The following is a 24,392-nucleotide window of genomic DNA, read 5'->3' as shown; positions in this document are numbered from 1 at the left end:
GTGGTAACCGCCACGTTCCCATGATCATTCAATATTGTACATATGGCGGACGCCTTAGTGGGGATGGTGGGCGCTACCTTTGTTTGGCCGACCCCACTAAGGGTAGTTGGAGGACAACTTTGTATTTTGCTAGATTTTTAGAACCTCTATAAATATGCGTTTTCACTTTACGAAATGGCATCCAACTTAGTTCACAACACTAAGCCAAAAGTTTACCATTGTGAAAGCGATAATCCATCACATCGGGGGGTTATCGCACTTGAGTTGTAGTTAAGATGAAGCACTGTACAAACAATCTTGCCGCCATTTTACTTTCCAGTCTTTACTTTCCAGTCAAGTTTACTTTCTAGTGTACCAGATTAAAGTCTCCGATTTGGAGCAGGTTTCTTATTCAAGTTCATTCGCATTTATGTTTTATTTATCTTGCATGCTTTACTTTATTTACTTATCTGCCTTGCTTTTACCTACTCGTTTATTAACTTGCATGTTTTATTTGCCTGTTCTTTTAAATATGCTTAATCCTGCTATGTTGATTTCTATTTCCATGTCTGACTAAATCTTTAAAGGTTAGGATGTAAGGTTCGTCGTTAAGATGATACTCTATTATTTGTATCTATAGAAATGCTTTAGGGGTTGTTTTGATTTTAGCACAAGTTTTTAGTACTTATTTTGGTCGGTAACTATGAAAGTAGAGCCGAGGTATAGTTAGGTAAGATTGAATGCCGTCTAACTCTTAAAGATAAACTTGGTTAGTTTTAACAGGTCAAAAGTAGTGAAAGCACTTTGTCCGGTTAATTGGGGATTCTTAACACTATTAGAAAACGATTTTGAAACTATTTTCGGATGCGTTAGTAGGTTTAAGATCCGAATTCTTGAGAGAAAGCCATGGATCCATTTTAAGTTAAACTTTTCAAATCAAAATCACTTTTTAACTAAGTCAAGAATTTAATTTCTTAAAAATAGGTTTACTACTTTAACACATCAAGCACCCTTCATCAGTGACAATGAAGGACATTAATTAGGAAGTAAACTCGGTTCTGAATACGTGAAAGTGACAGTTCCTGTTAAATTGATTCTTCTCTAAGTAGAAAATATTGCCCCGTAAGTAGATCTGTTTAGAAACAATTGGAGCATTTCCTAACTGATGTGAATTACATATGAGCCTGCATTTTATCTGAATTTATTTACTTCATTATTTCCCTTTTGCGTACTTGAACCTACTTATTTGATTTACCTTAGATAAACACCGTAACAATAGAAATCGATAGATTGACAATTTGGTCTCTGTGGGAACGATAACCTTTTGTATTACTTTGATGTGTTCCGTATACTTGTAGATAGCAAATACACACCCATCAAGTTTTTGGTGCCATTGTCATGGACCAATTACGTCAAATTTTCGTACACTGTTGTTACACCATCTAGACTAAGGCCCTATTAGCCGGTAAATGCGAAAAACTCACAGTACCGGAAGTTTAGAGGATCCAATAGTTGAACCAGAACAATACGCTCGCGCACGTCATTTTCTCCAAAGAATAAGGAGAGAAATGACCGAAGATCAAAACCGAAGACCACTTAAGGAATTTTCCCAACCTTCTAACGAAGAACCCATTTCTAGTATAGTAAACCTGGATATTCCTTCTAATAATTTCGAATTAAAACCCTCTTTATTACAACTAGTTCAACAAAATCAATATGCGGGTCTCACTACAGATAATTCAAATCAGTATTTAAAAGTATTTATCCAATTAGCTGATACATTCAAGACCAACGGTGCTTCACCTGAGGCAATTCGTCTAAGACTATTCCCGTTTTCCCTCAGAGATAGAGCACGATCTTGGTTAGATTCCCTTCCGGATAACTCGATAACTACTTGGGAAGACCTCAGGAGAATGTTCCTTGCAAGATATTTTCCCCCGAGTAAGACCGCTATCCTTCGAAACCAAATAACCAGATTCACTCAAAATCAGGGTGAATCACTTTTTGAAGCCAGGGAAAGATATAAAGAACTACTAAGAGATTGTCCACACCATGACCTAGAACAATGGATGAGTATTCACACCTTTTATAATGGACTTCAATATAACACAAAGATGTCCATCGACGTTGCCTCCGGTGGTGCTCTGATGAACAGACCGTACCCCGATGCTTGCGCTCTCATCGAAGATATGGCACAAAACCATTACCAATGGGAGTCGGAACGAGCATCAGTGGAGAAAATGGAGACCAAAGGAGGAATAGATAAAGTCAATTGTATGAACATGATGAAAGCTAAAATGGACGCTCTAGCCCTGAAGGTTGAACACATGTCTGCAAATCCTACAGCTGTAGTAGCTGTAGATTATGAAATCTGTGGAACCAAAGGACATCTTGCACCAAAATGCAATCTGTTAACTGAATCAAACTCAGACTAGGTCAATTATGCCCAAGGAAACCCGTTTTGAAACACTTACAACCCTGGATGGAGGAATCACCTAAACTTCTCTTATAAAAACAATAACCCTATTCAAAACTCTACACCTCAAAGACCAATAGGCTTTCAAGCTCAAAGACCAATCCAACCTATGCAGGTCGTTCCTCAAAAGCCAAACCTTGAGAAAATCATAGAGAACTTCATTTCGGCTCAAACTCAGCAAAACAAAGAGTTCCTGAACCATGATATTATATAAATGAACTAATCACATAATTAGGAACTAAGGTTGATTCGATAATCACTCACAATAAGATGCTTGAAACCCAAATCTCACAAATAGCATAACAAAAAGTCCCCCAGGCCACACCTGGAGGGCGATTTCCTGGACAACCTCAACCCAACCCTCGAGGGCAAGCTAACGTTGTTACCCTACGAAGTGGGACCACTTATGACGAACTTGTAAAACCAACCATGAGTGCACCAACGGCTTATAAGAAAAATGTTGTGTCTATAGATGAAATAGAGGAACTTGATAACGCGAAAACGTATCGTATTTTTGGCTCCATATGCATTGCTTTTTACTCGATTAACACTTATTATGAGTTCCATTGATTCCTACATGTTATATTGATCAAATTTTCTTCAAGAGTTTGGAGGTGATTTGCCTTGGAAACCCTAGTTTGTCTGGGTATCTTGAGTAACTTCTCCAATAAGCTATCTCACCAATTGATCAAATTTATCAAGGGACACTCCAAAATTCATCATCTTATGCATATATGATCTACCATGAGCCTAGAAAGTCAAGAGAATTGAAGGTTATCAAGTTGGTTGATGGTGGTTGGTCAGATGAACTCATCTGATCAAAACTGGGTTCCTTACACCCTATCTCCTACACTTTTCACCATATGAAAATGATTACAAGAGAAACGTTACTCTAAATGACATTACAAACAACTTTCATGTTGAGACCTAGAGCTAGTTTTTCTTGGAAAATCATTTTCTATGTTGAAACATTATAGGTCATTTTGTCTAAACCCTAATTTGAAAGTCAAGTTCCCAAAGGCCATAACTTGCTCAATTTTTGCGAGATGAAAGATTTACAAGTTGAACAATAAAATTCAAGATTTCTACTTCAACTTTGATGTTTGGAGTGAGAGTAAATTCAACTTTTATGAGCATGTGATATGAGGATACATTATAGGTCATTTTTGACCAATACCATTGAACAAGTGATTTTTTCCAAACTTCAAAAATGCATAACTCTATCATTCTAAATCCAAATGACATGAAATTGGTTACCATTTTGAAGGTCTTTGAAATAGCTACAACTTTTATGAAGACACGTTTCTCATTTTAAGCTCACATAAAAAGTTAAGCAAGGTGGAATATTGAGATATATAGCTTGACACTTAGAAAAATTTTCAACATGTTGAAATTTCCAAACTTCCACCTCAAAATTCTCCATGTTCCAACCTCTAAATGAAAAATTGTTCAACATCAAAATTGTTCCCCTTGATCCAAGCTTTCTAAAGAACTCAAGTTCATGCATTTTGGACAAAGATTGCTAGGTGTGCGCATGGCTTTAATAGGGTTGCATCATTGGAAAGAATCAATTTTACAAACTTCAGTTCACAATGCCATGCCTTTTAAGCTTCATTCAGACTTCAATTTGAATCATTTTGGACCTTATTGCATTTCATCATGGGCCTGTACATGCCCATGTACTCGTGCCATCCACATTGTCGATTTTGGACAGATTTTGAAGTGTGCAAATATCATTCCCTTTGGCTATACATAGAAGGCTTCTGAGCTCATTTGAATCACACTTTGCACACCAAATTTGCCCCCATTGAAGCCCTCTCATTCTAAAGGAAAACCTGAGAAATTTCAATTTGAAATTTGAGTTTGAATCTCAACTATTGGAGATTCAAGAACTCCAGGATCCACAACCTTGCAACCTCTCCAATCACTTCCTATTAGCTTCTCAAGTATGATCAGATTGTGTTTGAAGCAAGCAACATCAAAAACTGCATAGTATTGAAGGTAATTTTTAGAAAACTTCATCTCTTTGATTCTCACTCAATTCTACTCAATTCTTTTGGATCTTTGGTTGTCTGAAGTCCTACCAATGTATGCAAGAAGATTGAGTTGCTTAGAGGTCAAATCGAAGTAACTCAGTTGACACACCTCAAATTTCAACTCCTCATATCTTTCTATATATGTGGAGTTAGTTAAAATTGAGTCCAGATTCGTGCTCTACGCCATTTTTTCTTTCAAATCATGTCGTCCTTTTTTATTTTGGTAATGGTTAAGGGTGTGTCGCAACCTACCTGCGAAAAAAAACCGGCGAAAAAGAAAAGACAGAAGAGTCGCCACCGTGCGTTATTTATCCCAAAAGGAGGGAAAGGAAACGCTCGAAGTAAACCTGGAAAAAGGAAAGGAAAAGACAAGGTCTCGCAACCAAATCTTGGGTTCGGGAGTCGATTATGCGAAGGGAGGGTATTAGCACCCCTACGCATCCGTAGTACTCTACGGGATCCACTTTTGTAGTTCTTGTCTAAAGGGTGTGGGTTTATCTAATGTACTATTTACTATAAAAAAAGGGTCAAAAGGAAATGACTCGCACGGATGTCGTATCCACTGCATACGTATCCCATCTGAATATGAGAATCAGAGTCTTCGTAGCTCGGCTGCCTAAGGGTTAGGGGGGAGTGTGTTCGCTAAGACATCGCGTCTTATGCCTACGTATCTCATTTGGAATGAGAATCAGAGCAAGCCGTAGTTCGGCTAACTACGGGTTAAGGGTTGTGTTTTTTAGATGAACGACGTTACTATGCAATCTATCGGATGCTCGACCTTTGGAGACTTACTCGCCTGTAGTAGAAGGAGTTAACGTGTTCTTAGGAGAAGAAAAATCAATGAGTTTGTTTGTGTTTTAGGAATGCTCATGCAAAAAAGGAAGTCCTAGACGAAGGAACAGTGCTACCTTAATTGACATGCAAACGAGAGACTATACGAAGCCTAGCAATCCTATGGGGAGACGATCACACCACACAAAACATGTATCATAAAATAAACACACCAATTAGGGGGCTCAAACATACATGGGTAGGGCTTTAGTCAAGAGGGGTCATATCAACCTCGACAAACAAGCCATGAAAAAGGTAATCAAATGGGCTCTTAACCACTGACATTGAACGTCAGGGTGAGTAGATCAAAAGGATAATGAGGATAAGACCTCATAGCTCTTAACCCTGGCCAGGGTGAGCTCATGACAAAAAATGGGGATTCAGAAAGGTGGAACCCTCTCCACTGACTGACCGAACAAAAGATCTTGGGCTTTTGTTCTGAAGCATCGACACGTAGTGTGATCTTAAAGAACGACGCACTGAATAACGGGGGATTGACTACTAATCCCTTTTATCCGTCAATTGCCTCTTCAGGGAGGTCTTTAGCACTGATGCCTCTTCTTGGAGGTCTTTGGGCACAAAAGTAAACAAACAAAAGAAAACATTGCCTCCTATTGAGGTCTTCCAGCTGAGAAGGCGGTAAAATGCGGGAAAAATAAAGGGATCAAGAGGTCTACCGCACGGATAAAGATCCGAAGTAATAACAGCTAAAGAAGCAAGAAACCCAGAGATCTCTCGAGCTAGCACCATCAAAGAAAGCAAATCAGTACAGGCAATCGGAATAAATCTCCAAATGGTACCCCACAAATAAAGTGGAATACCCAGCAAGCTATCCTTTCAGAGTCATGTGAGCCCTCACAAAAACTCAACAAACAGGTTAGAGAAACAAGATAGGGTGCAATCAAGAGTTGCACCAAACAAAGGAGTCACATGAATCATGCCATTAAAGTTCACAAAAAGCTCACAAAAAGCTCACAAAAGCAACCAAGGGTAGGAGGCCTAAACCTCTTGTCAAACAAATACATTAAAAGGGTATCAAAAATTTCAGGTTGAAAGTATAAAGTAGTGGAAAATAGGGCAAACCTGATTGGAGAGATCGAATGAAATTGAATTGCCCGGTTGGGTTTGCAAAGCAATCTGAGGGTTTATATGAGATGGAATTGACTCTTTGCAGATGAGTTCCTTTCAGTCTTTGGAGGTTGCTCTGAACTCTGTTAGCTCTTCTCTCACTATCTTTTTCCCAGGATTTTTTTGGGAGATGGAAGTCTAGAATTTATAACCTGATTTTTGTGACTTTGTGGGCTCAAAAGAGAGAGGTCCAAGTCCAAGATTTTTCTGTTATATTTTATTTATTTATTTATTTATTTTTGTTTTTTGTTTTTTTTTTGTTTTTTTTATTATTATTTTTTTTAACACGTGGGCTTCGCCTAGCGAGCATGACAGTTCAAGAAATTCCTCTGAGCGTAGGTGATTCTGGTGGCTTTTCTTAGGACTCGCTAGGCGACCCATTCTGCTCGCCTAGCGAGCATGACAGCTCATGAACAAACTTTTGCTCCTTCAAGATTAACGTTTTGACTGACGAATAAACCCCTTTTGAACCTGTTGGAAGTATCTCAAGCCATTCCCTTGTGTTGACTGATCATCTAAATAGAACCCACAAAGTGTCCTGGATGATGTTCAAGCTTCTTGGAGCTAATCCCGATTGACATGATGAAATGCAATGTGAAATGTTAAATGACCTAAAAATGAATGCATGAATGAGGAAGGCAAATTTTGGGGTGTTACAGGGTGGACCAGTCCGGTGAGGTCCACCGGAGAAGAAGACCGGAGTTACAGCTCCGGCGATGTGTTGGCATCTCTCTAGACCACAAGATCCTTTTCAAATGTTTTAATCTCGTGCGTTGGTTTTAAATACCATCCCTGCAGCGCATTGACTAGTGTCCATTGTGGAACGCGCGCTGAGGACCACTTGATCTGCCACCTCAATTAATGAGGGAGATCAAGTGGTCCACGTTTTTTTTCTATTTTCTGATTTTTATTTTAATTAGCTTATTTTTTTAATTCATATTAATTTTAATATTGATCCAAAAAATATGAGACACCAAACATTTTCAAATAATTTCCTCTTTCATATTTTAAATTAAAATTATTTTTTGGATCATTATTAATATTTTTCATGATTTAATTTATTTTATGATTATTTTTAATTGTTTAAAAATACTTTTAAGTCTTTAAAAATTCTGAAATTTTTTCTCCAAGGTCCTTTGACCTTGTTTGACCTATGATAAATTTCATGGCCATTTCTTTGGTGTTTTGATGAGGATTTAGGAATTTGACAAACCATATTTATTTTAAATGTATTATTTTAGTCTTTTTAATTTGAATAAATGCCAATTAATTATGTTGAACAATTGTGATGACTTGTTTGAGTTTGACTCTTGTTGTTGGGCCTTGGTCAAGGTTGATTTGACTTTGTCTAGTTAATATCATTGGATTTAGGGGATTTATGTAATGTACATTCCATCTCCCAAAATGAATGAATGATATTAATTTGGTAAAATTCATCCTTTGACCAATTTGAGTTTTGATTCATTCCCTTCCCTCTTCATCTCATTCCCATTCTTTATGCATTCATCTCATTTGGCATATGATATCTCAAAGTCCTACGACTAGTTGATTGAAAAATCAACAAAAGTATGGATGAGATTAGGCCACCTCTTTTGCATATTCTTTTTGTGTGTGGCATGTTTCATGAGCATAGTCCATTATACTATGTCTCTAACATGCATTAACACCAAAATTCTATTACCCGACCTCAAATAGTTGTGACTTCTACATAAGTCCAATTACGATTGCTTAACATAACACTAAATTTGTGACATAAAAGGCATAGCATTCTAGTTAGTGAGATTGTAAGTCTCCCCTCTTTCATGGTATTGTGTGGAAACTTGGCCTTTTTTCCTTCCTTTGGAAGATGTCTTGGCTCAAGGATCCATGCTTGTGATAAGTGGGTTGAGTGTTCTCCGAAGAATGACTTAAAAAATGAAAAGCAAAAGCAAAACAATACTAACTTCTAACTCATTAACAACTAACTTTTAATTTCAAGTCATTTACTTTAATGTCATTTAATTTTAGTCTTTATTCAGTTGCCATTATTCATACCATTCTAATTGTTTATGTTAATGCAATTTTCACTTTGTCCACTTGGACCATATTGTGTGATATATTCCATTTTGTGTATACTTTGTGTGTTTGTGTGGTCTTTGACCATTAATGTACATAATAACAGCAAAAACCCTAAAAAACTTTTGTGTGGACTGTTGACTTGATCTTGGACAAATGGACTTAGAACTTAGGCAACATTCCTATGCTAAAGGACTTGGCCAATGCCAACTTTTGTGTAACCAAGTGATGGCAATTTGAAACTTCATCTGATACATCATTTAAGATCCCTTTGAATTCATCTGCAACATGATCATTGTGAAGCTGTTATTTTGAACTTGTGACTTGTGGAATTCATCTGTTACATGGGCTAATTTGAAGAAGATCATGGAGTGGCTAAAGCTTGGATGTGGACATATTTATTTGATGCCTTTCTCTTCAAGATAATATAATTGTGTATTTGTGTGTTGCTTGATTCCAAATGTCCAAGGGAATTTGGGTTTCTATTGGCATTCTTGTCTATTGGATTGCTACCCATTGGTAAGATCTTTTCAACCCTTAACTTTTAATTTTGTGCATAGGATTAGTCTCTTCATCTCCTCCCCATTTCTTAAATTTCAAAATCTCTCCCTCCCTTTTAAAATTTATTTCTTTGTTTGAACTTGTTTTGTTCTAAACTTTGACCACGTTGCAAAAAGATAGAAACTTTGGCCTTATGCCATTGCATTTTCAAACTTCTTTTCTTAAATCGAACTTGTAAATAAACTTAACTATACTTGACTTAAACTTTCAAAAAATCCAGTAAGAACTAACTCATTCAAACTATTTTCAGGCCTTTGTGCCTTTCAAACATAATTTTTTGTTAAAAGCAATGCATCCACTTTGAAATTTGTATCACGAACTACGAGGTTTTGATCCCTCATTTTTATGTTGGTACGTAGGCACAAGTTCGAAGGTCTTGTCAAACACAAAAATATAGTTAATGAATTCTTTTCTCATCCCCCCATTCTATTTGTTTGTAAACATCATTTTTGTACCAAATACATATGCACACAAAAAGGGCTCCCTAGGAGTACCTAGGACCCTTTGGGTGTTAACACCTTCCCTCTGTGTAACCAACCCCCTTACTTGTAATCTCTGTCATTTTATTAGTTTTGATTTGAAAACTTCTTACTTTTGGGGTTTGTTCGTACTTTTTCCCTTTTTCCTTGGAAACAATAAAAGCGCGGTGGCGACTCTTGTTATTTGATGTCTAGCTTATCCATAGCTTGATGATCATAAATTTACCGCTACAAAAATTAAGTGGAGACTCTGTTGGGGAGTAGTCTCCAATGGGTTTAGCCTACTTTTTGTGTGTATATATTTGTATATATGTGATGTTTGTATATATGTATGTGTGATATATTCTGCTTGTTGTGCTTGGTGATCTCTGAGTGGTGAGATAAGTTCTAACCCGAACTTGTGTGCAATTAAGATAGGAGGATGGTATAGTCATGTTTGACTTGTATGGAGTAGTCCTTAACAAGTTGGCTTGAGATCCATCTACTCAGTGGAAACCCTTTTGGATTTGGAAATGTCACACAAGTATTTGTGGTTAGGCATTATTATCTCTAATTTGGGTCCAAGAAGCTGAGGACCATAGAACATTTACCCCCTCTTGGAAATCCAGAAAAGTGAAGCACCGATGCAGAGGATCGTAGACCTGCACCAACACACTCATCAGACCGCCATCCACCTTAGTAGAAAGAATAGACAGAAGCTTCCCATGGCGAGCTTTGAACTCCAAGGGCTCTAATACATAAGATGCCAAACTCCTTAACTATTTCAAGTTGGGTTATCTAAACTGTACTTCTTCATATTCCTTCTTTGCTTATCCATGTCTGAGAATTTGCAAATAGACCTCTTAAGTTCCTTGAAAATCTTTACTGTTGATGATATGGATGCGAATGAATGCATGAATGCATGGATGCAACAAACACACTCAAGGATCAAGCAAGTCACACCACACAAAGGTCACGAGATGGCTTAAGTCATCCTCAATATCAATCATCCATTTTGGTGGATTATGGTTTACACCTTATCAACACCCAAGTTCCATTGATATTGAGGATATACGAGAACGGATCAACCGCGAATCAAAGGATTGTTGAGAGTCACGAGCATGGAGTCTCGCTTAAGAACCACCCAATGGGAGTGTACTATGGTTAAACCTGACAATCATGTTCTAAAAGGGTCCCCATAGTCATCATCTCATCTTTCGGATATTATCGGATAAAACGACTACTCGTATTCCAAAAATATTCTCAAGAGGGACTCTTATAAGGGTAGTATCGCGTAATAATCGTATCAAATCTTACACTTGAACGACCTTCACACTACGTCCTAAAATAGGCCAAGATGGACTAGGTATCTAAGGTCCTTGGCTTCTAAGGTTTATATTGGAAAGAGTAATGCCTAACCACGACTACTCGTGTGACATTATCGATCCCAACAAGACCTCCACCAAGTGAATGGGCTTTCAAGTTAACTTGTTAAGGAATAACTCCACACAAGTCAACAAGACTATGCCATTCTCCTATCATAAGTGCACTCGAGTTCGGGTATAGAACTCATCTCACAAGAAACCACCAAGCAGACAAGCAATTAATATATCAAGCAATTCATACATTACAAATAATACAGTCATCCCAAATTTGCACAAAAAACATGTCACAAATAAATACAAATATACAACACATATAAGCAAAAAGTAGGCTGAACCCACTAGGATAGTACATATCCCCAGCAGAGTCGCCACTTTTCTGTAGCGGAGTTTTCGTTACCTTTAGGTTTATTGACTAAACTAAAAGTAAAGATACAATTCGAGTCGCCACCGCACTTTTATTTATCCAAAGGAAAGACTAAAAACCGAACAAAAGCCAAGTAAGAAGTTTTATCAAATCAAAAACTAATAAAAATGTCAGAGATCCGGGTAAGGGGGTTGGTTATGAAATGGGAAGGTTTTACGCACCCAAAACATCCTTAGTACTCTAAGGGAACCCTTTTTGCAAATATGTGTTGTAGGTTGGTATTTGAGAAAATATTTGTACAAAAGACTAGGGGGATGAGAAAAGAATAGATTATATTTACAAATTTTGTTGTTTGAATGGATGAACCCATTACCTACGTACCATCACAAAGGAGGATCAAAACCTCGTAGTTCGGGGTAAAAATCTCAAAGATTGGTGAATTGATTTGACCAAAAGCCTTAAGGTCTTTTGTTATCAAAGGGAGAAAACTCAACCTAAACCAACAATCCACCATGTGAGGAAGGCTTAAACATACTAGTGAGGGGTTAACCCTATAATAAGTATGGAAGACTTATAATCCAATCACTAAGGATAAGGTGATATTTATATCAACCGCTATGATAACTCAAACCTATGACTAATGTTTATGAAAAGGTTTAAACAAGGGTGGCCATTGGAACCACAAAAAAACAACCTGAAGTGAGTTATATTTACAGGTTATATTTATTTACAAAATGAAGTCAAAGTTGGATTAAGATTTATTCACAATGAGTATTGATGAAAATGGTTTTGAAAAGTCAAAGGCATAAGGCCTAGGTTTCTAGTTTGAAACAAAGTCAAAGTTTGAGGAAAAGATTTTTGACTTGGTTAGAGTGGGGAGAAGAATAGAAGGGCTAGTCCTAAAGCAATACAAAAGATAAAAGAGGAAAGATAAACCCTTGGAGTTCCTTTTCATGAAATCATAGAGATGATTCAAGATGCTCTTTTCCTTTGGACTTAGCACACAATAAAGCAATCCAAAAAATTTGGACTCAAGCTCCTAGGATCTCCATTTGGCTTGTCTCTTAACTTGGCTACTCATGACAATGGTCCTCTTTTCACAATTTCAAGGTGGGATCCCTATCACACAAGAGCAAACATTAAAAAGTTCACAACATAAAATATGGGAATGGACAGAGAATAAGTTTGGATGAGAAGGTTCTTTGAGATCAACTTTGAATTTTAGCATTCTAAAGGCATGAGGCCTAGTTGCTCTTCAACAAGTTTCGCATTCTAAAGGCATGAGGCCTAGTTTCTCTTGAACTCCTTTAAGCATAGGTAAGTCCTAATTCTAAGTCCTTTCTCCTTTTGCAATTGGTTCACACAAAAACACAAAGATAAAGCAAACACAAGATAACAATATGTTTATATACAATAATGAGCTCAAATGAGCAAAAGAAAAATGACATAAACATAAAATATGTGCTCAAACGAGCAAAGTGAAAATCAATGTGAATAAATGAGCAAGAAATAAATGGCATTAAAATTAAAGGGCAAGAAATTAAATGCTCAAATTAAAGTTAGTAATTAGTAGGGGTTATGTTAGCTTGTCATAAGACAATGTAGCACTATGTTAAGCAATCGTAAGTGGACTAATGTAGTAGTCACACCTATCTGAGGCCGGTCAATAAAAATATAGGCAAAGAACACAAGTTAGAGATCATGACTAGTAAGTTAAGCTCCACAAACTTGCCATGCCAAAACAAAAGGGGAAGGGCCTTGTATGGACTTTAGGTTATTTTCTTGACCAAGAAGCAACCTATCTTGGACACAAAACAACTCACTTGATCATGGATCAAGTTGAGTTTGGTTTGGATCAAAGAAGGTTAAACCTCTCATTTGTTAAGACCAACCATAAAACATTAACTTATTGGCCATTAATGGAAAGAATGGGATGAAGATGAAAGGGAATGAGAAAGAAGATAAGTATCAAGTCTAGTTGATCAAATATGAACCAAGTCATCATCAATCAATGCCAAACAGAAAAGAAATGAAGATTGCAAGTTAACAAGTCAACCATAATTTTTTGGTATTTTTTTGAATTAAAATAAAATGCAAAATAAAAATAATCAAATAAGGTCAAACCTCAAATTCAATTCAAATCAAATTCAACAAGTCCAATTAAATCCTCATAGGTCTAACATAGTCAAACAAACTTTGACTAATTTTCTCAACAATTTTAAAAATCAGAAAGTATTTAAAAATAATTAAAACACTAAAAAATAACACAATATGAACTAAAATCTCAAATAAATCTCAAATCAAATAAGAAATTGATGAGACTATTTTTCATTGACTTATCATGACTCTTAGGTGTTAGGAAAATATTTTTGGATTTTTCAAATATCAGAAAATATTTTAAAATGGATAAAAACTATTAAAAACAAAATAATTCACAAAAAATATTAAAAATCAAAATATGAAACTAGATTTTTCAAGAAATTTTTTGGAATTGGTCTCATATTTTTGTGACTTCAAATAATTTTTTTATGAATTTTTGAAAATAAAAGGAATTAACTGAAATTAAAAGAAAATAGAAATAATAGAAAAAAGCGCAGCCACAGGATCAGGTTCATTAATTGACGTGGCATGAATTAAATGCTCAGATGTGAGGGCGCATGGTGTGACCAAGTCAAACGCGTGGCAATGTGAATTAAAACAAGTAAACATAATGAATGTTCAGGATTAAAACGTGGCAAAGCCATCTAATGGTTAGGAAGATGCACACGTGGTGATGGTGGTGGAAACCACCATCTTCTTCAGAGAGCTACCAGAATCCGGCCACCACTTGCAGAGATTTTTTTTTAATAAAAATGAAAAACAAGGACATCAAATTAAAGCTCGTGTGATGTACATCACCACTGTATCCATGGATTTTTCTCACTCTTCCTATATTGTGAGAAATGTGAGATGGAAGATCATGGTGTAACAACTGTAAATGCACAAAATGGAAAATTGAAACCACCATTGGCTTGCCTCAAGTGTGAGGACTTCAGAAAACCACACAAACAAGAGAATACTATTGAAATGCAAGATCTAGATCCAAAAAGTTTGAAGTTCTACCTCTGAATTGAAGCTCTTAAGGCCACGAATTCTTCAAGATTTTAATTCCTTTTTCCTCTGGAGATGTAATGGAGATGATAGGCTAAGGAATTGAGCTTTGAAAATCAACTAATGATGTTGAATTTCAAGCTTGAAATGAGAGAAAAATCTGGAAAATTCCTTTGGTATTGGTTAGGATTTCAATGTTGCAGCATTTCAGGTCTCCAAAAGGTTTCCAAATGAATGATATGGAGTGCTTATTTATAGTTGAAATGTGGTTGAGTTCATGATTCCCTCGTGTGCATGGCAATTTGAAACTTGATGCACGGGCCTGCACAGGCGCATGTGAGGCCCAATGATGGGTGCAAAACCAAGCTGAATTCACTTGAAATGGAATTGGACGTGTACATGTGATGTAATCAGCTTGCACATTAAGTTTCAACATGAAATGCAAAAATGAATATAAAGAAAGAGCTCTTCGAAACTCCCACATGGAAAGTCCAAAAAAATAATGTGAGTAATGGTTGGGAAGCTCTTGAAATAAGGAACAAAAGTCATGTTGGGAAAAAATTCATTTGGCACTTGGAAATTAATGAAAACTGGCCTGGAAGATTTGGGTACAAAACATGTTTAAGTCACCTTTGAAAAATTTCACCAAAAGTAGGCCTATTCAAACCCCTTTGTTTCCATGATACAAACTTCAAATGGAAAAACCTCCAACATTAAATTTGTAGATATTTTCAATATGATGAATTTAGAATCACATTTTTCATCATTTGGAATTTCTATGACAAATTTATGGCATTTGAAGCTAAGTATTTTTCAAATTCAATGAGTTAGGTCCAAGGTGACCTATAATGTTTTGTATTATTACATATATTTATTTTAGGATTATGAAATTGTGTCCAACATAACATTTAAAGTAGACATATTAATATTTCCAATGCATTTGGTCTCACCTCAAAATAATAAAAATTAAGGAAGTTAGGTCCTTGGGAAGTTGACCAAAAATTAGGGTTTCAGTCAAAATGACCTATAATCTTTGGAAATGAATGATGACCTTCCAAGTTTCAAATATATTTTTGATGAACATGAAAGTTGTTCATATAGTTCTTAAGATCACTTTTTCTCTTGGGGTCATCTTCATTTTACAAACACATCAAAAGTTGTATCTCAGTGATCCTCAGTTTAGTCAGATGACTTGACTGGTCAACTTTTCAAGGCCAAACTTCCAATCTTGATGAATGAATGATTGAGGATTGATCAGTGCATTTTGATACACGTTCTTCCATGTTTGTAGTTAAGCATTTCTTCGGTTTGCTTTGATTATTTTTATGTTTTAATGTGTTTTCATAATTTATTTTATTTTTGCACTTATTTAATTTTCGTATTTAATTTTCAGCATTAACAGCTTTCGCGAGAAAAATCATATCTTGAGCTAGGAGTATCGGATTGAGACGTGCTACCAGTCGATGGAAAGCTAAGAAAAAGATCTACAACTTTTATTCAGAAGTCGAGAGCTGAATCAGAATTTAGCAGGGCCAGAAAATTCATTGAAGTTGCAGCATTAGTTTTATTTAAGTTTTGGGTCATTAGTTTTGGGCTTGGGTTATGTTTTCGATCCAGTTGGGTTGTAAACCAAATTCCTTGTTTTCCATATACCTAGCAGCCGCATAACATTAGGAGGACCACTATTCATGAAAGACTTGAAAGCTTTGGCAAGAATTCTCATGAAGAACTAATCGATCCAAACAATTTGTTGTATTCGGGTTCCGATACCTTGAGATTTTAGTAATTCTTATTCAGGTTTTTTATTCCTTTCAATATTAACATATGTATTTTGTTTGCTTAATCCGATTTACATATGCTATATTGATTTAATCCGATTGATTGTGTGATCCTAACTATAGTCACGATTTCATTTGCTTAATTCGTTATCGAGTCCGTTTAATTCATGTTTGCTTAACTCATGAAACTTAATCCCGTTTGCTTAATTCGGATAATAAGAACATACAACTTATACTATCAATTGCGCTTGTCAGTTGATATTATAATTGAATAAGAATAGTTAATCTACGGTTGGAATTACGATAGTCGATGATAGGCAAAGACCGAATCAGTAAATTGTTGCTACAGTTTATTTCAATAATCACTTATTTTAATCTATTTTTTTTAATTGAATCCTAAACCAACCAAAACCCCATTAATCGTTACTATCATTGGTTAATTCATTCAAGAATCCTTGTGAGAACGATAATCCGAGTCAATTTTTCGCTAAACTACATTTTTGAAAAACTACTCGTTCTTGATCCGCGCGACAGCGTATCAAATTGGCGCCGTTGGCGGGGATTCTTGTCGAATTAGCCAATAGTTTAGTTTTAAGTATTGTGTGTTTTGTTATTATGCAATTTCCTGTTATTTTTCCGAATTTTTCTACAGTTTCGCGTTCGGAGTTGCGTCTAGAGTCAGAAAAAACCGGTTTTTGGAAAATTTGTGTTTGATTGTATAAGTTTTTTTGCCTACTGGAAGCAGAAAAATCGTGCAATCAATACTCCCTTTCTCTTTTAGAGTAAATGACTCTGACGTCAAATTTGCCAAATTCCTTGTTTTTCTATTTTTAATTAATTTTTTACTGTTTTCATAGTGTCGAAAAAACCCAAAAAAAATCTCAAATTTTTTATTTCACGTCATTAGATTAAGTTTGGTACTTTTGTATTTTTCTGAATTTATTTTAATCGTTTTTCTTCTTTCTATTTGTTTTTGTCTATTTCGGACATAGTTGGTATTTCTGTGTTTTTTTTATTACATGGATGATCAAAGAACATTAAGGCAGTTTGCTGCTCCTGATGTTAATTATAATGACTTTTGTATTGAATATTCTGATGTTTCGGTTCCTTTTAAATTGAAATCTGGTTTAATACACTTGTTTCCAAGGTTTAGTGGTCTTGCAGGTGAGGATCCGCATGAGCATATGAAGGAATTTGAGGTTGTGTGCTCTGCACCTTCTGGACCTTCACTAGAAGATATTGTCAAACAAATGGCTTCAAATAATCTCCAGTTTCAACAACAAGTAGATTCTACTTTAAAGACTTTGCAAACACAGATTGGGCAGCTTGCCACTTTGGTGAATGCCATGCAGCAAGCTCAAGGATCAACCCAACAACCCTTGGAAGAACATTCTGTTTTTCAAATAGATTTGATTTCTGAAATTGTTGATGATACTTGTAGTGATTTATTTACATCTGATTTTCCATCATTGTCTGGTTTTGATGATGTTTATTCTTGTGATATTTGTACTGAAACTAAAATTTGCTCTGTTTGTGCTAAAATTGAGGCTGCCTTGCAAGTTGATATTCTTACTGTAGATGAGGTTGCAAATAAAGTTGTTCATGTAGATAAAGCTCTTGACATCCCGGCTGCCCCAAACACTCCTTCTATTGAGCAACCACCTTCCCTCGAGCTGAAGCAACTTCCTGAAAATATGAAATATGCTTATTTAGAGATGAATGAAAAACTACCGACTATAATTTCTTCTAACCTTGATTTCGATCAAGAAAATAAGCTTTTGCCGGTTTTAAGGAAGCATAAAAAGGCATTTGGTTGGACATTGACTGACATTCCAGATCAGATCACCTTCACATATCCATTTGACACTTTTACTTTTAGAAGATTCTTTGATCCTGGAATAATAGGCGAAGATACTAATAAAAATTTCAAGTTCAATGGACATTACCCAAAGATATTCCATGACAGTCCCACTTTGGAAGAAGAAAATGTAGAATATATCTCTTTGGGAAAGGCTGCTTATGTGATCACCTATCCTCCTTAACTACTCGAGTGTGTTCTTTCCTCTCTCTTCTCTCTCTTATTTTATGTTTGTTTCTTTCATTAAGGACAATGCATATTTTAAGTGTGGGGGAGGGAATACTTTATTTTCTTTGTTTTTGTTCTTTGTTTTATTTTGTTTTTATTTTCTTTCTAAAAAAAATTGCATCTTCTTGAAAGTTTTAGGCTATAGGTTACTTTGAGTCGAGTTTGCGGAGACTTGGGAAAAATTCACAAGATCGGTATTATTTTAACACCGTAAGCCTCCTGCATATGGAAATTGAGTTGAATTTTTATTATGTTTTAGCCTTACATTCTCATCCTCTGACAGCTCTTGAGTAGTTTATTTCAGCAGTCAGCACCATCTCACACACACTCTACACAGGGAAGCCGATGAATATAAGTGAGTGTTCCGGAAGAAGAAAAAAAAGAGAAAAAAAATAAAGGAATGCACCTTCTAAGTTTGGTGACCCTCACCCGGTCACTTAACCCAACGGTTGTGGAACCTTCAAAAAAAGTTGGAAATAAGACTCTTTTGTAGTTGGTTCAGCGGTTTCTGGTGCTGAACTTGGTAGGGTGGATTACGGTCCGATCCCCCGCAACTACAATTGAGTAAGCAAAGGGTTATACCACTTAAGTACCAGAACCCCGTGCAGAAAAGGATCAGAGTCACTAACCGGTCGCCTTGCTATGAGTGTGTGGAGATAACGGGCTTAATGTGATTGTGCCTGAATGAAAAAGAGCCAAAGAAGGATGAGTAAGTTAGGCTTTAATATAATAACATGATTCGAGTTGATTTGTGTATTCAGGAGGTTTATGTCTGCATAACTGTGGATTTACAATGTCCTTAGTGTGCAAGATTAGTACCTATCGATGCAAACTTAACCGAAGATGACTTGTAGCCTAGAATGAGTAACCGTTGATGTGTCTGTGTTTTGTTTTGTTTTTCATTTTGCTCGGAGTGCAAAAGTTCAAGTGTGGGGGAATTTGATCAGTGCATTTTGATACACGTTCTTCCATGTTTGTAGTTAAGCATTTCTTCGGTTTGCTTTGATTATTTTTATGTTTTAATGTGTTTTCATAATTTATTTAATTTTTGCACTTATTTAATTTTCGTATTTAATTTTCAGCATTAGCAGCTTTCGCGAGAAAAATCATATCTTGAGCTAGGAGTATCGGATTGAGACGTGATACCAGTCGATGGAAAGCTAAGAAAAAGATCTACAAGGTTTATTCAGAAGTCGAGAGCTGAATCAGACTTTAGCAGGGCCAGAAAATTCATTGAAGTTGCAGCATTAGTTTTATTTAAGTTTTGGGTCATTAGTTTTGGGCTTGGGTTATGTTTTCGATCCAGTTGGGTTGTAAACCAAATTCCTTGTTTTCCATATACCTAGCATCCGCATAACATTAGGAGGACCACTATTCACGAAAGACTTGAAAGCTTTGGCAAGAATTCTCATGAAGAACTAATCGATCCAAACAATTTGCTGTATTCGGGTTCCGATACCTTGAGATTTTAGTAATTCTTATTCAGGTTTTTTATTCCTTTCAATATTAACATATGTATTTTGTTTGCTTAATCCGATTTACATATGCTATATTGATTTAATCCGATTGATTGTGTGATCCTAACTATAGTCACGATTTCATTTGCTTAATTCGTTATCGAGTCCGTTTAATTCATGTTTGCTTAATTCATGAAACTTTATCCCGTTTGCTTAATTCGGATAATAAGAACATACAACTTATACTATCAATTGCGCTTGTCAGTTGATATTATAATCGAATAGGAATAGTTAATCTGCGGTTGGAATTACGATAGTCGATGATAGACAAAGACCGAATCAGTAAATTGTTGCTACAGTTTATTTCAATAATCACTTATTTTAATCTATTTTTTTTAATTGAATCCTAAACCAACCAAAACCCCATTAATCGTTACTATCATTGGTTAACTCATTCAAGAATCCTTGTGAGAACGATAATCCGAGTCAATTTATCGCTAACCTACATTTTTGAAAAACTACTCGTTCTTGATCCGCGCGCGACAGCGGATCAAGGATCCTCAAATAGATTCACATATGCATAAAATAATGAATGAAAGAACTTCCATTGATTGACTTTGATCATAGGTTGGGGTTGCTTCATAAGCAAGGCACAGTTGAATTAGGGTTTCTTTGGGAAACAATCCTCAAGCCCTTAGGGTTATCTTGATCAAATTGACAAATTGAGATACTTGGGAGACATATATGATGATTAGGAACTTTGTGGACCATTGTCATGCTTCTTCTCATCTTCATATAGCCATTGCATTGGGCTTGGGAGCCTCCTAGGAGCATGGGAGCACATGATCACTTGAGCTTCAAAACAAAAAGAGTTAGTGACATATTTTTGTGGTTTTGGTTAGTAATCAAATAAGAAATGCAATTATATACAATACAAGCATGCTTGGTGGTCTCAAACCATTCACACAAGTCCCATCCCTAGGATTAGGGAGCCAAACATGCTATGATCCTTGAGGTAATGTACTTATGCAATAACATGATGCCATGAGGGATCTTAGGGTCAAAATTAGGGTCTTACAGATGCCCCTATTTAAGTTCATTCAAGCCGGAAATATGAAGGTTAAAATTTTCGTCTCGACGAGATAGAATGGGCTTAAATAATAATAAAGAGACGAATTTTGGTCCCTAAGAGACCTCATGATGCAGATGTATGCATGCAAAAAAAAGAATCTTCATGGTGAACAGTTACCACGAAGGAAAAGAACTCAGAAAACTGAAAAATCCATAGGAGTAACGCACTCACTAGGGAGATAGAGACTCTGGGGAAATAAAAGTAAAAAATGCGTGAGTAGGCCACGACTTGAAAACTTGTTGGGAGACACGAAGGGATTCCACGAAAATAAATCAATGAAAAGACTCGAGCTGACGCAAAGATGCATGTATTGGGGAATATGCCAATACAGCAAGACTGTCTACAAAGGATACATAGGATAAAAATCCGGACTCAGACGGTGATGTCCATAAAGGACTCAACTGAGAGAAAAAATACGACGAGATATTACCGGTTACTGGGTAATAAACTCAAAGTGAGACATGTTATCAAAACACCGGTTACTGGGTGAGAGAACTAACACGCTCAGGGAGAAATCTGACTCCATAAGGGACAAAAAGAGTCATAATAGGGAGCATAAGGAAGGAACACCAGGGATACCGATTACTGGGCATATAATAGGTGACCAACCAGACGTGAATTAGAAACATATCCAAGACACTCATCATCCGAAGGGATGGCTGAAAAAGCAAACTCGACTTACAGGATGGACATTCGATTCCATAAGGAGATACGAATCTTAGTCGACTGAGGAAGAAAAAGACTTCAACTGAAGAGCGCATGAGATATATTATCTATTACCATCATAACATAGATACTCGCATGGAAGATTATCCATAATCGGTTACTGGGTTAATAAAGGATAAATCGGACGAAAAGAAAGGACATCGGGATACCGGTTACTGGGTATAAAATGATGACCAATCAGAAAGAGCAACAATCATTACCAAACAAGGGTAAATGAAATATGACTCGCTAGGGATGAATTGCCTGACAAAAGAAATTATCCAAGAGATATATCACCGGTTACTGGGTGGTATACTAAAAAAACGAAGGAATATCAATACCGGTTACTGGGTAAAGATATCCAACAAAGAGGCGATTACATCTACCGGTTACTGGGTAGAAAACCACATAAATAGGACTTACAACTACCGGTTACTAGGTAGAAGGCCACAAAAACCGCTGGGGAAAAAGATAAACAATTACTGGTTACTGAGCAATTGAACAACTAGACCATAGGGAACAGCAGGGGATAACAAGAAAGGAAGTCATTCTAGGAACAAATTAGAAAGACACAATCAAACAAAACTCAACCCGATGAGGATATAACTCAGGGGAGTAATTCCATCCCAGTACACAACTGGGAGGAAACTAAAACAATAATCGTCCACGAGGACATAACTCAGTGGGGAAGAAGGAAGAAAAGATAAACACTTTCTGCCTATACGGATGACTCTGTATGGAGAGGTCAGACACAAACATCTGCTTGAGGGAAGAACTTTTTGCCAACAGCAAGAGATAACAAGCAAAGATATATGGCAAAGAGTGCAATCATGAATATCTGAATGCTATGATTATGCGTGTATATGCATGATTTGTGTATGATTAATGCTGACAAATAGACATATCTAACACAAACAGGTCCAAGAAATCGCGAACGGACACCCGACAAATGTCTCAACAAGAAGGGCAAAGCCTACTGGAGAACTCAGCTTGGGCACAAATCGAGCTGGACGAAAATAAATCATCGAGGATATCAAACCCTTCCCCACAGCTACACTTGATGAGGATACAAAGAATACGTATTCAGGAGCAGCGAAAGAAGACGACCAAATAGAGAATTCAACTCTGGTGGGGAATATATCTGGAAGAAGAAACACGGGAAGACGTCGACACAGCTGGGGATAGGCAAAGTCATAGCTCCTAACTATCGGGGGCCTTCCATCAATTCTCTCGGGGACGGGCTGCTGAATGTCAATAAGATCCGCGGGAGAAGAAACTCTACCGGGGAAGCTTATCAAGGAACGATGTGAAGCTCCATGGGGAACAACCGCCAACCAGATGCACATCAACCAAAACATTCCCTTCTATCTGTTGGAGAGGAAACTCCGCTAAGGGGAGAAATAGTATTTGCTTCACTAGGGAAGGAAACAAACACATCTTCCACATCAACTCTCAATGCTATAAGAAAACTTCAGACTCAGAGGGGATACAAATCATTATCCTCAGATCAGGAAACCCTACTAGGGACATGCTATAAACGTCCTCAAAGGAACTACCCTGGCTGAGGAAATCGGAAATGATTCCTTTGCCAACAAACGACATGCTGGCGATGAAAAGGGTACAAGCCCTTCACCAATTGCTCTAGGCAACTTCCTGCTGAGGAGAAAATTATCTAGAAAGATAGCCCTGCAGGGAACACGTGCTCACCGCTGGGTAAAGGCAAATTCCGTGTGAGTAGAATATCATATCGACTTTTATCAAACTATAAGGGATTTTAGATCAGTCCACACAAGGGATGACAACCATATAATTGATAAAACACAAATGCTAGTGCCCGATAAAGAGGGATACAAGTCTCTAAAGGATCAAAGCAAGAACTGGAATCAAAGGGATCATCCACGGATCAACCAAACCACCAATCATGGATTGCTAAGACTCCGCGGGGGAAACAAGCATGTATGCACAAACAAACTATCTGGGAACCATGTTGGATGAAGATCCACAAATTCTACTAGGAGAAAGCAATCCAACAGGATAGAACCAACTACTTCCATCAAAGGGAACTTCTCATATCAGACTCCCTGGGAAGCTAATGACGTATCATTCTTCTGCACTCGTCGGGGAGACAACCAGAATAATGATGAAGAGGACATAAACATGCCAGAATATGACCAAGTGTCTTACCTTTTGGAAATCATACTATCCTTGGGAAAGCAACTGAGGACGTTCCACTTATCATTTCAGTCATTGTGAATGTTCATTTTATTTAAAAACAGTTTATAAAAACTTTATTTGTTTAAAAACAATGATATTCATCAATTAAAACATGCAAACTTTTGTTAAATAGAAACAAATAAGAGTGCAAAGAATTGGATAAAGGCTCAAATTTATTTAATAGAATGGTAGTCCGCAAATGGCGAGACTCCATGGATCTTTTACAAATTTGAAATTGGTAATATATATTGGAAAAAGGGCTACATTGAACATAATGACCGTTTCTCTACCAACTTTGAATCCACTGTATTTGAAGCTTCAGTTGCCGATGACTGAGCGAGAATCTTTGACAGACACCAGTCGTAGAACAAAGTCTTGTCAGGATGCAGTTACTTGCCAAATCCCTAATTTTTGCCTAGATTGCCCTAGGGTGAGGTACTCAATCTAGCGGGATATATATATATATATATATATATATATTCATTTTTTTATGTCTCTAATTTTTGCCTGGACCGCCCTTTCGGGTTTTCAATCCACCGAGACGCTCATTTTTGCCTAAGCCGCCCTTTCGGGTTTTCAACTTAGCGAGTTATTCTTTTTTTATTTTTAAGCGAAGTATTTCTTGACTGCATCTGAATTCACAGGACGAGTGAAATC

At 36.6% G+C, this 24,392-nt stretch overlaps 1 non-coding gene across 1 annotated transcript; it reads right to left on the bottom strand.

The window, feature by feature from the left end:
* Positions 1-1,931: 1,931 nt before the first annotated feature.
* LOC127124576 (small nucleolar RNA R71) lies at positions 1,932-2,038 on the bottom strand. The gene has a single exon (XR_007804052.1). It is a non-coding gene; the product is annotated as a small nucleolar RNA R71 (small nucleolar RNA).
* Positions 2,039-24,392: the final 22,354 nt, after the last annotated feature.

This window comes from Lathyrus oleraceus, chromosome 2 (assembly GCF_024323335.1).
Source record: "Lathyrus oleraceus cultivar Zhongwan6 chromosome 2, CAAS_Psat_ZW6_1.0, whole genome shotgun sequence".
NCBI lineage: Eukaryota > Viridiplantae > Streptophyta > Magnoliopsida > Fabales > Fabaceae > Lathyrus > Lathyrus oleraceus.
This window is presented reverse-complemented; position numbering and strand designations above follow the sequence as displayed.